Here is a 16,904-nt window from a genome sequence, read left to right on the forward strand (position 1 = left end):
AAAGGCACAGATATATCTAGAGATTAAAATTCAGTTTCTTCACTTCTGTTCTAGTTTACTTTTCACTCTGTCAAACCATCTTATTTGAGTCTTAAAATAGATATAAAGGATTTATCAAAAGAATCCAAATTACATGCATAAATAATACAATTCATGTAATCATAAGCTTATACCTTAAATTTTTTACACTATCTGTAATGAACAATAATTTGGCTTGCTTTAGGCTTAGGCAAAACCTTGGGAATATTGTCCTATATGTTGGTGAGGAAAATTTTCCAAATACATATGAAAAAGTTACTTAATAATCCATGAACTATAATAATAGGTGTTACACTCATAGAATGAGGCAGTAAGTTCTATAATATAAAAGCATCATCTGTGATGAATGGGAAAGGCCCAAAATGAGAAGTAACATCTGTTTAAATTATTAAAGGTATATACATTTTTAAAAGTGCACACAGAAGTAGATTATTTCCAGAGAGTTTACTATTTACAAAAAGAGAAAAGAAAGGAAGAAGGAAAGGAAAAAAAATGAGAAGTAACAAAATCTCTTGTTGCAAAATATTTGCCCTGAGAAATGCTTAAATTATCATGATAAAAAATACTACCCCTACCCAGCACACAAATTAAGGGAAAAAATAAAAAACAAATAAATTATATACACATATATGTTGTGTGTGTTTATGTATAGATACACATGTGCATATATGAAATCAAATGTAGCCTTCAAGGGTAACAGGAACTAGAAAACTAATCAAACCAATAAACTCTTGGAGAATGTCATTTTTCATCACAAGACTAGCCTCTGAATTTCCTCCCCTAGATGTATTTCAAAATCAGAATCATAGATGACTGTACTGCCAGGACAAGAAGAAGAGGGTGCCCAGAGGTAAATATATTTGCCATAAATTTAGGTTTCCCTTATTGTGAGAGGCTCTTTTGGCTAGAAGACATACTGTTCCTCTCAGTGGGTTAGAAGAATATTATTTCTGCTGTTAGAAAACCCACAAAGGGAGAAGAGAAAATAGGGCAAACTCTAAAATTGGGGTGCAAGCATTTATAGGACAAAAGTTAAGAAAAATTAGGATAAAAGGTCCGTGTTTTAGATTCCTTTAAGAATATAGCATTAACATGGATGAAAATAATACTTACCTGGCAGGGGAGATACCATGATCACGAAGGTGGTTTTCCCAGGGCGAGGCTTATCCACTGCACTCCCGATGTGCTGACCCCTGCGATTTCCCCAAATGTGGGAAACTCGACTGCATAATTTGTGGTAGTGGGGGACTGCGTTCGCGCTCTCCCCTAAAAAAAAAAAATGGTTGAAAATACAAGGGAACAAAAAGTTTTCATAATTACAATATAGAGATAGACCTTGTTATTATTCTTGTGTCCATGCATGCTTATTTTTATGTTATTTTATTTTATTTTATTTATTTTTTTTCATTTTTCTTTTATTATTCATATGTGCATACAAGGCTTGGTTCATTTCTCCCCCCTGCCCCCACCCCCTCCCTTACCACCCACTCCACCCCCTCCCGCTCCCCCCCCTCAATACCCAGCAGAAACTATTTTGCCCTTATCTCTAATTTTGTTGTAGAGAGAGTATAAGCAATAATAGGAAGGAACAAGGGGTTTTGCTGGTTGAGATAAGGATAGCTATACAGAACATGGATGTGCAGGTGCCTCTGGAGTAACAGTCTTTTGGGTATATCCCCATTTTTATGTTATTTTAAAGAAACTTAAATTAGTTTTTATGAATAAAATTTCTTTCTGACATTTAAAAACCACTTCAGTATTGCTTTAGTCAATTAATTAATAATATATAGTATGCATTTCACTTTGGAGCTGGGCCAGGTTCACCACTGGAGCATATGTACCAATGTTGTTAATGACGTCTAAATAAAGAAATCAGAATGCAAATGACATCAGTTTAATCCTCCTTTATCAGCTACGTTATAATTTCTGTGAATTCTTTGATGTAGACTCTTTGTTTGAAATAAGAAATAGGCCTTTATATCTTTTATCACAGATATTGTAGGTCATATTTTCCCACTATCCAAGAGAAAATCCAAGATACTTAAGTTTTGAATGCCGACTTTAGAATATATAACAACTATCACTTTGAATATCATTGAAAATAACACAAGAGCAAACAATTAATTGGAAATTGCTTTGATGATGAGACAGGTGATTTATTAAACTATATTTAACCCATATTCCTTGAGCATCTGACTTATTTCAGCACTGTGCCTAGTATGGAGAAGCAGGAGAGTGAGTGATGCTTGGTTCCTGCTTCAATGAGTTAACAATTGGTTTTGTTAAAATATGTGGAAGCAGTGAGCTAGCATAGGTTCAAAATTCAGACTCTGCATTTGGTTGTCATCATTCAACTGATCAGCAAAAAATGGTGTTATCATCTAAGTGTAAGTGCAGTAACTGTAATTAAACTAAAGTAATTTCCAGTAAATTGGTAGAGAAAAATATATTCATGTATGAGTGAAACCAACTCATGTTAGCTTTGGCATGTAATAATCCACACATTCAATCATGTTTTCCTAGATGTGCTTAATGAAGTACACATGCCATTGAGGTATTCTAATAGTTAAAATGAATATTGAGATGGGTTACAGAGACTGCTTCATCCTGTGTTTGCCTTTGTTCGATTTGGTGGGTGACTTGGAGCAATGTATTACCTACTCTTCTTTAACTTCAGTTTTCTTATGCATAAAATGATAGTAGATTTGCCATCTGAACTCCTACCTTTCCCTTCTACGCAAAAATTTCATAGTCTTTGATATTTTCCAACCACTCTGCACCTCAGTGTTCTTTTCCAAATAGAAAATCTTAATATTTTTCAGCCTATATTAACATAACGTTTTTGAATACTTACCGAGTTTGGTAAGTGATAGATTCAAAATACAGGTGAGGCATTCTAAAACTGCTCTTTCTATATTGCCTATTGAGTAAGATAAGAATATAAAGGATGTTTTAAGAATATGAAGAGGATGCAGGGAATTAAAAAAAAAAGTGACTGAGTGTCTTGGCTCAGCAATAATACAGTAAGCAACTAGAGGTCAGGGACCCTGGCTTTTACTTCCTTTTATTCTCCATAGTGATGAGCACACTAATGGAAGTAATCAAATCATAGTAGAGTGTGCAGCTATTTTATAACATTAAGAACTATTAGAATCACCTAATAAGAAGCATAGGTTGAACCTTAATGAAATAAAGTTCGTTTTTTAACAAACACCTATTTCCTATCTCTAAATGTGCTAAAAGACTGTCATTATGATACTCTATGCCTTTACTCAAGAGTAAGAAATGCTTTCACAGGGCTTTTAGTATATTTAAAATCTGATTTTTAAAGAACAGACCAAAGTGAGCAAAGCTAAATCACATGGGTTGCTAGTTATTATTATATTGTTTGCAAGAACCTGGTTGGTACTGTTTACCTAGAACCCATATAGTCTCTACTTTGAAATATTTTCAATTTCATATGACCAAAAATGTGTATTTGTTGATTCAGCTAAAGCTATGTTCACTGTTAGCAACTTATATTTTGATCATGATGTCTAGAGAATAAAATTTTATCTTGCAATTACCTTGAGTGAAAGAAGTTGAGTGCTGTGAAAGGTGTATCCACAGTCTAGTGAGGTGATTTAATTCAGCTATTGGAGGAACCCAGATGGAGTCTGTGTATGTCTTCTTCCCATGTGTCCTGCATAGTTGTTATAAGATGCAAAATTAAAACACTGCTTATTATAACAAAGCTGTGGGATTCAAGTTCAATTATCAGTACAATATGTGTCAATTTGGAGACTTAAGAGAAATTCAATATACACTAGAAAAGCATTGTGCAACCTGTCAAGCACAGATTCCTTTAAATTTCAAGTGACCTCTTTACTCCTGAATTTGGGGATCCATGTGATACCCAGTTAAAATTTTAAAAAGAGTTCAATTTAAATACTACTTTAATAAAATATTAAGATTGAAAATTTTAATCATTAATAGTTCCAAGCTAACTGATTCATTTACCTCTCCCAGCCATTGTCATTGAGATAAACTTATTCAGTTATTTTTCTATTAAATTCAGCACAAAAATAGAGAACATGATTGCAAAAGAAAACAGTTTTTCTACTCAAGCAGCATGTAATTGCGAGGACTTTTTAAAATATAGTAAGAAATGAAGGGAGAATTTCACATTTTGCAGAGCAATTTGATAAATCTAGAAACAGATGTTGGGAAACTAACTTCATTTCTTTTATTTGCTAATTAATATATAACATTTTCTTTATCTTTCTATGACAAGACTTACTTATCGATGGGTAGAGAAGTTAAACATTTCTTGTTTGCTTAATTTATATTTGAATGGGTAGTGTTGTAAGACTCAGATATTTTTCATGAAAATAAAAATGACAAATATGTTTATAATCTTTGCAGTTATAAAAATATTGCCTATGTAATGTTGAGTATATAGGGTAGCTAATATCTTAAATTTTTCCAATTGACCATGAATTAGTTTCAAGTTGTTTAAAACAATTAATTTTTAGTTTGAGTATTAAGAAACAGTGGTTGTCACCTCATGTTCTATTTCCCCCCATTGTCTTTCTTAAATAGTATCTGTTTCTCAGTTGAGTGTCTCCTTCTTTCCAATATAATTTAATCCTCCACTATGCAATGAAATATACACTGGCCACATCTGAGTACTTAAATTGAAATTGATATTGAATTCACATTGATTAAAATTAAATAAAAATAAATAATTTTTATTGTTTACATCTATCTAGATACATCTATCTATCTATCATCTATCTATCTATCGTCTATCATCTGTTATCATTATAAACTATCTGTACCATTACCTTGACTATAATATTTGAACATTTTTCTGAGGATATTACTTAAATTCACATACAGGTCAAAGTGAACTTGAAAATTCTTGCCAACAATTTTAAGAAAGCAAAACCAAATCCTTGATATTATTTTTGAGCCTCTGAATGAGCAAATTATGAAACCCATCCCATTTGTGTATTTTTCATTTAGATGATTCAATCAATCCCCATATCAAAAGTGAACTTTACTTTGTTTTCAATTACTTGAATTTTTAGGTACATAGTCAAAAAGTGTTTATTTAGTAACAAATTTCATTATGTTTTGTACAAAGCAGTGGGGAAAATTATAAATGTTCAAAAGGTTTGCATATGCCTTCAAAAAGTTTTCCATTGAGATGTATGAGTAAGATATATTACATATTGACATAGTAAATTGTGTTGTGCAGGCCACTTCCAAATTCATAAAGAAAGGTGTTCAGTGAAGTCTGAGTATTTTACATATGTAAAGATGGTCCCACCTGACTGAGTCTTGAAGGAAGATTTGGACCAGAGAAGCTCATTCTAGGCTATTCAGCAATTCCTAGTAATAACAAGAAAGGCTTATGATGGGCTTCCATAACAAAAATACTTTACTTCTTTACTCACTAGTAGTTACAATTTCAGTAATAAGCAATAAATTATACAACTTCTCACCTTCACATTAAATACCCAAGTGACATTAAACATGAAAGCAGAAACAGAATTAAGATTTAAAAGTGGAAACATGTAAATTATTTATTTTTGCTGTCATAAATCAATCTTTGGTGATAAGCATGTATGTTTCAGCAAGTAATAATACTAATAGCAATGCTAATATTAAAATATAATGATAGAATTTTAACAGTTTAATGTTTAACAAGTAAATCCTGTTTCATAATCAAGATATGTATAGAAAAATATTATGGACCAGAGGACTAAGACTCAGACTTTACCAGATAGATTGATTCAACCCAGTCCTTTCTGACCCCAAGGTCAATATGCTGAACTACTATTCTGTAAAACAAAGATGTTTCATTATAGTGTCTAAAACTGTACATATTAATATAAAATTAATTTAGTGGAAAAGTAACTTTGTTAAGGGAAATTCTAGACATGTGGGCATTTAGAACTTTTCTAGCTATTAATCACATTTGAATAAAGACAGTTATACTTTCCAGAAATACAACTTAACATTTTACAATTTTGAATGTTTTTTGCATGTCTTTTTCTTTTTTGTATTGTACTAGGGGAACAATGTGACTTTTACAAAAGTTCTTACAATATATCATACTTAAATTCACCCACTCTCATTCTCTCTTATCCCTTTTCCCCCCCATTCCTGGCACAGGTTTAATGGAGCTCATTTTTCCACTTGCATACAAATGTAAATAGTATTTCCATGACATTCACCCTTCAACATCTTTTCCTTATATCATCTCGCCTCCCAATGGTCTCAGCCCTCTAGACAGGACCTGTTTCATCTTCTTGTTCTCCATTTTTTTTGTTTTAAGATAGCTTTACATGGTGTTCCATTGTGACATATCCATGTATACATGTGTTATAACCTGAATTAGTTCATCCACTGTACCTTTCTCCTTTCTACATTATTCCACTTCTAATGGTGATTGAAACAGGTCTAAATTTTTTTATTTTCATTCTTTTATAGGAAATACATCAACCACATTCACCTCTTACCTTTGCCTCACATGTAGCTAGGTGTATACCCCATGTCTAACCCAGTGCTTTCGTTTCTATTTTCAGAGAAGAAAACCAAATTTCAGACTGGTTATATAGATTGTTCAATATGTCAAAGATTTGGTTATGATTAAATACAAAGTTATTTTAATATCATTTCTGACTCCTCCAAATAAGGCACTAGACTTGAAAGTTTAGAAAAATGTAACTCTATACTTTGCCTGTGGTAGAAAATGTTTTATTTACCTGATCATTAAAATAAACATAAATTGTTTTATGTGAATATCTGTGTGGCTTTAAACTGATTCATCTTTGTCAATTATTTATATTCATGTCCAATATTGGTGATCAAACCTTCACATAAACAGAGCTGTAAGTTTATAAAATGAGCTTATCTTCCACACTCGTGTAGATATTTTTAAATTAATGAATTTAGGCCCGTTAACTAAAAGCTCTGTAAGCTAGTGAAACCACTCTGGAAAACAATATGGTAGCTTCTTAAAAAACTAAACATAGATCTGTAGTATGGTCCAGCAATCCCACTCCTGGTGATATACCCAAAGGAATGTGACTCAGGTTACTCCAGAGGCACCTGCACACCCATGTTTACTGCAGCATCATTCACAATAGCCAAGTTAAGGAAACAGCCAAGATGCCCCACTATCGATGAATGGATTAAGAAAATGTGGTATTTACAGACAATGGAATTTTTCTCAGCCATGAAGAAAAATGAAATCTTATTCGCAAGTAAATGGATGGAACTGGAGAACATCATCTTGAGTGAGATTAGCCAGGCTCAGAAGACCAAAAATCATAGCCTCTCCCTCATATGCGGACTTTAGATCTATGGAAAATAGAGCAATGTTGTTGGACTTGGGTCACACTCTAAGGGGAGGCACATATAGGAGGAATGGGGAAATGTAGGAAACCCAAAACTTGAAAGTGTTTGATGTGCCCACTTCATAGGAGCGACAGAGGTCAACATGGGAAGGTAACTGGGAAGTAGTGAAGAAGTCAGGTAGAGATGAATTGATTGGGATTGTAATACACTTATGTATGGAAGCAATGCTAGGGATCTCTCTGTATAGCTATTCTTATCTCAACTAGCAAAAACGTTTTGCCTTTCTTATTATTGCTTATGTTGTATACTCTTTAACAAAATTGGAGAAAAGGGGAGAACAGGTTTCTGCTTGGAAGCGAGGGGGGTGGGGAGGACAGGGAGGGGGCAGGGGACAGCGGGGAGAAATGACCCAAACAATGTATGGACATATGAATATATGAACAAAGAGAAAAAAAAACCCTCTGATCTTATACTACACAAAAATGGATAAACCTGAAAACACAATGTCTAGTGACAGCAGCCTGGGTACCAGTTTTTCTTTGTACTGACCTGAAATAGAAATTCAAATTAGATATTTTTTTGTGTGTATTTCTTTTTAGGAAACAGGTTTAGCTTAGTGGCTAAGGAAAAATCTCTTTGCTAGTAATGCAAAACTGGATAATTCAAATTGAAAAACATCACCTTGGACCTCCCTCGTTTAGTACAGTTTTTAGTTTGATCCAGTGGCTGAAGAGTGCATTGGGGTGCACTGGGTGCTGTTGGTTTGACTTCATGTTTTAGCTGTAGTGATCAGAGAACTATATTAAATTGCATTTTAAGAAACTTAGTTATTTTACTAAGAATTTAAATTGACTTTTAAAACTATGCATGTTGCAACACAGTGCATAATTGATGAAAATCTTGGTAATTATCTGATGAATATTGCATTCTTTATGTTTTCAATTTTCATATAGCTTAATTTATGTGTGAGTGGAGTATGGTCAAGTGTTAATAACTAGAGTTTTTCTGCTCAAATCACCCTTTCACTCTCCTCCTATTGGTGCCCCATCAAATCTGCTTCTACCTATAAGAGTGGGATATTTCTCTCAACTAGTTGCCCTTACCTTAAAAAGGGGATGAGGATATAGAGTTCCTTGAATTCTTAATGTAACCAAAAGCTTATTGCAGTTACCATCCTTTGTTCATTGTGTAAAATGAACATTGTTACAGCTGAATACTCTTTTCCATGAATTTTCTGCAGTGGTGATGATACTTGACCCTGCATATGAATATTTGAATCAATTAATGATACCTAGGGCTAAAAAATTGCTGTCATTCCAACCATGCTATGAAAGTTGCTGTATCTGTTTACCTGGAGACATTTTACTTTGCTCAGTTTCTAGTTAATCAATAATGAAAATGGGACTTAACATTCTATGGTCCTCTGAAAAATATTTCATTCAGCAATTTAAAAGCCCATCATAATACAGTCTTTGCTAAAGGCATATAAATCTGCACAGTTTGCCAAGGTGGAGTCACTGATGTCAGTTAACATGGATTCTTTGATCTGGTATGAATACCTAGTGAAACTGGATAGTAAAGATGACTGTTCAAGGAAGCAGCAATGCAGCTCACATTCACTTTTTCTCTTCTTCTAAGTAAATATTAGTGAAGAAACATGAGATGATTTTACTTCTTTACATATACTAGCACAAAATAGTACATTCAGTCTTCACACCCCTGTCAATATGATTACATATTATTTGTTTAAGATGAACTAAACAATTATGCCTACAAATGACTTTTGTCTCTACTAACTCATGCTTAGTACCTTAGGTTGACTTTTAAAAAGTGCTTAATAGAGTCTTATTTTTCTAAGACCAATAATTGTAGGTAAAAGTCTCAGTATTTCATATTTAAAGATAAAAAGCAGTAAAAGTAGTACAATAATGGATTTTTCAATAAGAATTGAATAATATGAATGAGAAGGAAGAGAATTGTCACAATTATGTCTAGAAACATTGTAATGGAAAGCAATAAAACAATAAAATGGCCATTTCAGGAAAGAAAAATAGCATCATAGCTTTGAACTGACTCAATAAGATAAAAGAAAAATGTAGAGTTCAAATAAGCATATAAAAATACAAAGTTACAGCTAAAAAAATAAAACAATCAAGCAAATTTGCATTCATTTGACTCATATAATCACTTAATTACATATTTAGTCCCAAAAGACCTTTCCACTAATGACATTAAATAAGTAAGATCTAAACTTAGGGTCATTTGTGAGCCATGCTATTCTGATACCTACACACAGATCACATGAGGCCCATATATGTTTAATTTTATAACATATTGCAAGCAGTAGATGAAGCCATTTGCTAAATGTTCACTTAAATAAGTTCAAACAGTTGATTTAAATATCCTTAAAACCTAGGACTTTTGATCTTTTTTCATCATTTTGAAGTATTTGTTCTCTGCTAAAGTTCTGCTAGATAAATATCTAAAAATAAAAATTAAATTTTCAAAATTATTTGGAATTTGTAAGATTAAAAACACTGTGGTGATAACTGTAAGAGTCAAAAGTGGGACCTTGCCTGTGTGAGTTGGAAAGCTCACAAGGCCAGATAACAGCTCACACAGCAAGGTCTGGTCTGAGACCTTTGCCTCAGTCCGTTGGAGCTTTCTCACAAGGCCCGATGCCAACTCACACAGGCACGGTCCCATTGTTGGCTCCAACAATAACTAACTTATTATTTTTGTGGTATATGTATTATTAAACAGTTTTTTTAATTGAATAATGTCATTTTCCATGACAGATCTTATAAAAATTCATTCTTGTTCTAAGTATCTATAAGTATTTAAGAGTTTTTTGAATAATGAAAGCATTAGCTCCATTTTACACAGAGAAGGTGTGTTTAAAATAAAGTCATAAGAAAATACACAGGCTTCTCATGCATAATTTTGACAACAACATCTTGGACTAGTAATTCAATTGTAATCTAATAATGATATTCTTGGTAAAGCATCTATCATGGCCATAATTTTATTCTTCATTTCAATGTAAATGTCATGCTCTTTTGTTCCTCTATAACTTATAAACACCAGAAGAAATCTTTTGCGGTGAAGTGGCATGACAGAATAAAAGACTTGAGCATAAATTTCATTGATTTAAACTCTTATTTCTAATGGATGTGAGGCAGGTTTCAAAAGTCTAAATTTTTAAAAATCAAGTAAAAGTTTTGTTTTTAGGAATGTCATATCCATATATAGGTTTTAGCTAATTAAATTTATTCAAGTGAAAAACATGAACTGGATCAAGGATAATCCAATCATTTTTGAAATGTGTGAGAGTCCTTCATTCCCACACATTTGAATTGCTTTCAAGTAGTTTTGGCAATTATATATATATTTCTGAGTATGTCCAGAGAAGGGAGCCCATCATAAACAGTTCCTAAGTTTTGACAATGAAGAAGTCTTCATGGTTCCCGTAACGACTTTTGTACTTCACAAAGATGGGGACTATTTGTGAAGTGCTAGAGATTAAAGCAGCTTCATTGTGTGGCCAACAGCTGATTCCCTTGAAATGAAATGAGATGATGTTGACAGAATTTTAAATAATGTTCTGCCTTTTGTCTGATTTAGTTTGTGATTTGAAGGCTGCCATGGATTTGTTCAATTGACCTTGATGGATGTTTCCAATCATTGCTTTTTTTCCTTGTTGTTTCAAGGCCAAGGTCCACCAGATGTCAGTACAATATAAATAATCCAAATTCTTTTATTTAAAAGCCAAATACAGAAGAAAGAAAAGAAATTGCCATTGAAATGCAATTTTTATTGGATTTTTAGAGATTTACCTACACCAAATGGAAAGAGAAGTTATAAAACTGGACAACATAAACTATAATGTGATTTCTACTTCTAATAGCCCTCTGTTAACATTAATGTAATCCGATAAAGCTGATCTTGTATTTCTCCTTTTCCTGTTTCATTATCATTCAATTGCAGAATTTGCCAGATGACTTCTTTATTCTCTGATGGTTTTATGCATTACCATTGTCACACTGCATCTTTCTCTTGATTATTTTTCTGCTCTAGAAAAGAGGCAAGTCATGAGAGCAGTGTATTCCCTGATGCTCTTCTTTACCTGATCACAGTTAAACTGAAGGTTAATGTGTGCAGCACCTGCTTGTGATAAGTTCAACTCTTCATGCTAAGACTTGGCAATAACACTGAAAATATTTTTGAAAACATAATTTTTGTTGCTGATGAGAGAGCTGTTATTTACATTATTAATGTGCACATACAAACATACCCCACAAAATACAAGAAGATGCATTAGGAGTGAGAGAAAAGTGCCACGAAGACTGTGTTGCTTCTGTTTTTTCTGATTTCCCTTTGGGCACAGGCCAAGAGACAAGGTTTGCTTCTATTGGTTTATATCAGAGGAATAATTTTTTTTCTCAATAATTTACTTCCTTTCTTTCCAATTTATGTTTCTGCACACAATTGTCTAATTTACCTTTTCAACTCTACTACCTATGTCTTATGATAACTAGTGTGATTGTTGAACAATTCAATAGGGACAGAATTTAAAGGCAAACTAATATAAAAAGTGAAGAAGATAACCCTGCCATTCTTGCTCATGACTGAATGATAAGATGTACCAATCTGAGAATTCTGCAATATGTAATATCTCTACCTGTTATTTTATTTTTTTTTATTTGTAAATTTTTAAAATTCATTTATTCATATGTACATACATTGTTTGGGTCATTGGAGGGGGTGGAGGGCATAGGAGAGAAATGGCCCCAAATGGTCCACCTGTTATTTTAATCCTTACTCTTTCAACCTCAAAAGGCATCACCTTACTACTTTAAGGAAATGAGTTATTCTCTCATACTTAAGAAATTCTTTCTTCAGGTTTATGAGCATCAGGAAATCAAATTTTGTATTTTTTCACATAAAGAAAAACAATGGTTTATTCTTTTCTTAAATAAAATGTTAAATTTACTTGCAAATTCTCTTCACTCCATGACATTATAATCTGAAAAATAGGACTGATCATGTAGACAAAGAAGTAAAGAGGACTGGGGAGCTGTTAAGGAATACTTCTTTAAGAGAAACAGTAAATATGCAGAACATACTATAAATGACTCCTGTGCAACTAGAGGACCAGTCAAGTTGGGTTGAGCCCAAAAAGGCAAGAAAACTGAAGCCTTAGGCACCTGAGCAATGCAGATCTAGATCTTTTAGTTCCTCTAGCCAAACCACTGCTAACAAAATATGAAGGGAACCAATAAAGTGTTTAGTATGTAGAGGGATAATTTTTTATTGTTTCTTTAAATATAATATTTTATTTATTTATTAGTTCTTTTTAATCATATGTGCATACACTGTTTAGGCCATTTCTTCCCCCTTCCTCCAGCCTCCTCCCTCTTACTCCCATCTCCCTCACTTTCAGGCAGAATCTGTTCTGCCCTCTTCTCCAATTTGGTTGAAGAGAAGACATAAGCAATAAGACAGTGTTTTTGCTAATTTGACAAAAGGATAGCTAACAGAGATTCCTACCATTGCTTCCATGCACATGTATTACAACCCAAATTGATTCATCTCTACCAGTCACCTTCCCATAGTGACCTTTGTTGTTTTAAGGTTGCTATATTAACTTCTCTACAGTGGACACATGAAACACTTTCAAGTTATGGGTTTCCTAACTTTCCCTATTCCTCATGTATATGCTCTCCCTGTAGCATGGGATCCATATCAAAAAAATATTACTGCACTTGTTGTAGGTCTAAAGTCCGCATATGAGGGAGAGCATACAATTTTTGGCCTTTTGAGCCCGACTAACTTCGCGTAAGATGATGTTCTCCTGTTCCATCTATTTACTTGCAAATGACAAGATTTCATTCTTCTTCATGGCTGAGTAAAATTCCATTGTGTATAAATACATTTTCTTAATCCATTAATCAGTAGTGGGGCATGTTAGGGGCTTCCATAACTTGGCTATTGTGAATAGTGCTTCAATTAACATGGGTGTGCAGGTGCCTGTGCAGTAACCTGAGTCACATTCCTTTGTTTTTGTCCCTAGGAGTGGAATTGCTGGATCATATGGCAAATCTATGTTTAATTTTTTAAGAAGCCTCCATATTGCGTACCAAACTGGTTGTATTAGCTTGCCTTCCCACCAGCAGTGTACAAGGTTTCTTTTCCCCCACATCCTCACCAACACCTGTTGGTGGTGGTGGTTTTGATGATAGCTATTTTAACAGGGATGAGACGGAATCTTAATGTGGTTTCGATTTGCATTTCTTTTATGGCCAGAGATGGTGAGCAGTTTTTCATGTGTTTTTTGGCCATTTGGATTTCTTTTTTTTCATTATTTGTTTATTCACATTTGCATACATTGTTTGGGTCATTTCTCCCCACCTATCCCCTGCCTCCTCTTTCTCTCCCTCACCTCGCCTAACTTCTAGGCAGAACCTATCCTGCCCTTATCTCTAATTTTGTTGAAGAGAAAACATAAGCAATAATAAGGAAGACAAAGCATTTTTTCTAATTGAGCTATGGATAGTTGTACAGAGAGATTCCCAGTATTGCTTCCATGTACAAATGTGTTACAACCCACATTGATTCATCTCTAACTGTCCTTTTCTTTAGTTCCTGATCCCTTTCTCATGTTGAACTCTGTTGCTTTAAGGTTTCTGTATTAGTTCCTCTGTAGTGGGGACATCAGATACTATCATGTTTAGGGTTTTCTACCTATCCCCCTACCTCCTGTGTGTGCTCTCCTCTTATCATGGGACCCAAGTCCAATCATAATGCTGTATTTGCCCTAGATCTAAAGTCCACATATGAGGGAGAACATACATGATTTTTGGTCTTCTGAGCCTGGCTAACATCGCTCAGAATGATGTTCTCCAGATCCATCCATTTACTTGCGGATGATAAGATTTCATTCTTCTTCAAGGCTGAGTAAAATTCCATTTTGTACAAGTACCACGTTTTCTTGATCCATTCATCAGTAGTGGGGCATCTTGGCTCTTTCCATTACTTCGCTATTGTGAATAGCACTGCAATAAACATGGGTGTGCCTCTAGAGTAACCGTGTCGGATTCCTTTGGGTATATCCCCAGGAGTGGGATTGCTGGATCATATGGTAGATTTATGTTTAGATTTTTAAGAAGCTTCCAAATTTTTTTCCAGAGTGGTTGAACAAGCTTGCATTCCAATCAGCAGTGTACGAGGGTTCCTTTTCCCCACATCCTTGACAATACCTGATGTTAGTGGTGTTTGTGATGATGGCTATTCTAACAGGGGTGAGGTGGAATCTTAGTGTGGTTTTGATTTGCATTTCCTTTATGGCCAGAGATGTTGAGCATTTTTTCATGTGTTTCTTGGCCATTTGAATTTCTACTTTTGAGAAAGTTCTGTTTAGTTCAGTTGCCCATTTTTTTATTGGTTCATTGATTTTTTTGGGGGGATAGTTTTTTGAGCTCCCTGTATATTCTGGTTATCAGTCCTTTGTTTGATGTATAACTAGCAAATATTTTCTCACATTTTGTGAGTGGTTTTTGAGTTTAGAGACCATTTCTTTTTTTTGTGCAGAAGCTTTTTAATTTCATGTAGTACCATTTGTCCATCCTTTCTCTTAGTTACTGAGCTGCTGGGGTTCTATTGAGGATGTCTTTGCCTATACCACTTTTCCCAGCAACATTTTTTGAAGAGTCTGTCTGTTTTCCATCTTATGTGTTTGGTGCCTTTGTCAAAAATAAGGTGGGCATAACTCTGTGAATTCATATCTGATTCCTATATTCTGTTCCACTGGGTCTTCATTTCTGTTTTTGTGCCACTATTATGCTGTTTTTATTGCTATTGCTGTGTAATATAGTTTGAAGTCAGGTATTGTGATAACTCCAGCATTGCTCTTTTTACTGAGTATTGCCTTGGCTTTTGCAGTCTTTTGTGTTTCCAAATGAACTTTAGGGTAGATAGGATAATTTGTAAACACAATGTTTGTAAATAATATTTATTACACTACAAGAAAAAAATTGAAGGATAAGGTTCCATTTATCCAATTTTAACAAGAGAAAAATCATATAATTATTTAATTATACTTAAAAATACATGTGATATCATTCTTTTGTTTTTCTTTTTTTGTAATACCAGGGTTTAAACTTGGGGTCTTGGCTTACTAGGCAGGCAGTTTACAACTTGATCCAGACCCACAGCCCAACAATATTCATTCATTATTTCAAAAACTATAACAAATATACATAGATTAGAATTTTCTGCACCTTGTAAATGTCCCTCCCTCCTTCTATGACAAAGGCTTCAAGACACAGTGTTACCTGTGGTATTTCTACATACATCTGGCATGTCATTGCTGTCTACTTTGTTCTTTGATTTAATCTCAATGCCAGCTAGGTAGCACAGTATATTTTCCCATCTTTCCCTCACATCTTTTTCCATCACTTAAGACCATAACCCTTTTCCTTAAAGCATTAGCATAATCTTATTGGATCTGTCTCTGTTTTCTAGAAAACCTGGTCAGATAAACACATATTTAGTGTAATTCTATGAGAGAAAGAAATAAAAATGAGAAATGATTAAAATGTAGAAATCTAACTGTTATTAATGACTGACAAAATAGTTTATATAAATAATCTTAAAATCTGCAAATTATAAGATATGAAAAAGAGAGGTTAGAGTACAGCAATGTGCCCCAAAAGATAGCAGTACAATGAATTAATACATTTTATATAGAGAATCAAATACTTTATTTTACTTAGCATGAATAAGTTATAGTTTATAAATATCATGCATCTCAAAACACGCTATCTGAAAAACTTATGAAATGTGCTTCCAATTAGGTAACTTTTATAACAGGCAAATCAAATATATGTCTATCCATTTACTGAAATGTATACATGTATAATTACAAACCACTCATGTAAAATATAGGAAAGAATACCATAAAATTCAGACTGGTGTTCCTTTATGAAGAAGAGGAAAAAGAACAAGATGAGGAGAATCATATAAGAAGTTTCTAAGAAAATAATAATGCTCTCTTTCTTATGCCAATTGGTTCATGCAAGGAAGTTATATTAGCCTTCCTTTAACTTTATGTAGTATACAATCTTTAGAATGTACAATGTATTTTACATTAAAACACTTAGTTCCTTTAAAAAAGTTTTCAAAATTAACTTATGAAAACCATTCTCAGCTAGGCTCCTGTGGCTCATGCCTGTATTCCTAGCTACTCAGGAAGCAGAGATCAGGAGGATCATGGCTCATAGCCAGCCTGGGCAAATAGTTCATGAGACCTTATCTAGAAAAAACCCAACACCAAAAAAGGGCTGGTGGAGTGACTCAAGGTATAGGACCCAAGTTCAAATCCCAGTACTACAAAAAAGAAAAAAGAAAATCATTCTGTAGATATGAATTGATTTTGAATAAAAGGAAGTCAAAATTCCAAAATCTGTTTATTTGAGTAAACTATACGTGTAAATTCTGTTGTGTAAACAGTTTTA

General features: G+C 33.7%; 1 non-coding gene across 1 annotated transcript; it reads left to right on the plus strand.

The window, feature by feature from the left end:
- Positions 1–1,144: 1,144 nt before the first annotated feature.
- Positions 1,145–1,308, plus strand: LOC141423487 (U1 spliceosomal RNA). The gene has a single exon (XR_012448353.1). It is a non-coding gene; the product is annotated as a U1 spliceosomal RNA (small nuclear RNA).
- The last annotated feature ends 15,596 nt before the right edge of the window (positions 1,309–16,904 follow it).

Source organism: Castor canadensis, chromosome 5 (assembly GCF_047511655.1).
Source record: "Castor canadensis chromosome 5, mCasCan1.hap1v2, whole genome shotgun sequence".
Classification (NCBI taxonomy): domain Eukaryota; kingdom Metazoa; phylum Chordata; class Mammalia; order Rodentia; family Castoridae; genus Castor; species Castor canadensis.